Source organism: Eurypyga helias, unplaced genomic scaffold, assembly GCF_000690775.1.
Source record: "Eurypyga helias isolate BGI_N326 unplaced genomic scaffold, ASM69077v1 scaffold1932, whole genome shotgun sequence".
NCBI classification, from domain to species: Eukaryota; Metazoa; Chordata; class Aves; order Eurypygiformes; family Eurypygidae; genus Eurypyga; species Eurypyga helias.
The window spans coordinates 12,945-13,542 of NW_010236390.1; the positions used below are offsets into that span (position 1 = coordinate 12,945).

At 41.3% G+C, this 598-nt stretch overlaps 1 protein-coding gene across 1 annotated transcript in view; it reads right to left on the reverse strand.

The window, feature by feature from the left end:
* LOC104506175 (phosphatidylinositol 3-kinase catalytic subunit type 3-like) overlaps positions 1-598 on the reverse strand; it is a gene marked incomplete at both ends in the record, with an annotated part of 14,853 nt that overhangs the window by 12,415 nt on the left and 1,840 nt on the right. The gene's annotated exons all lie outside the window — the stretch shown is intronic.

A 598-nucleotide genomic window follows, 5' to 3' on the forward strand; every position in this document is an offset into this window, starting at 1 on the left:
GGGTCCAATGTTAGCCAACTGATAATGAACTAACTTCCCCTGTCACTCTCTCGCATGGGCTCTGGTGTGATCTCTCTTGCAGGCGTGCTGGCTCTGACTCTACTGAAATCACTCTCTGGCTTTATTGAAATCACTCTCGGGCTCTGGCTCAGACTCTTGCTACTCAAGACCTAACTGTGGATTGGTTGGCATGTGATGAGCAAGTGTATCATTTCACAGAACCACAGAATGGTTTGGGTTGGAAGGGACCTTAAAGTTCATCTAGTTCCAACCCACCTGCCATGGGCAGGGACACCTTCAGTAAGGGACACCTTCACCTTTCAGCACTTTCAAAGCATTTTCAGCATGAAAGACTGAACTTTTATATTTGTTGATTTTAGAGAAAATGTTCACCAGCAGAGCTCCTGTGCAAAGTTTAACAACTGATCTTTTATAAGGTTAACAATCAATACAGGGACATTTCTTCCTGATGTAAGACATAATTTTACATAGAGCTACTCTGAATGTACTGATGGATGACTGAAGGAACCATAAATCACTAACTTTTTAATCACTCACACTTATTAAATTCTGTAATCTTGAAAAGTATAGCAGGAAT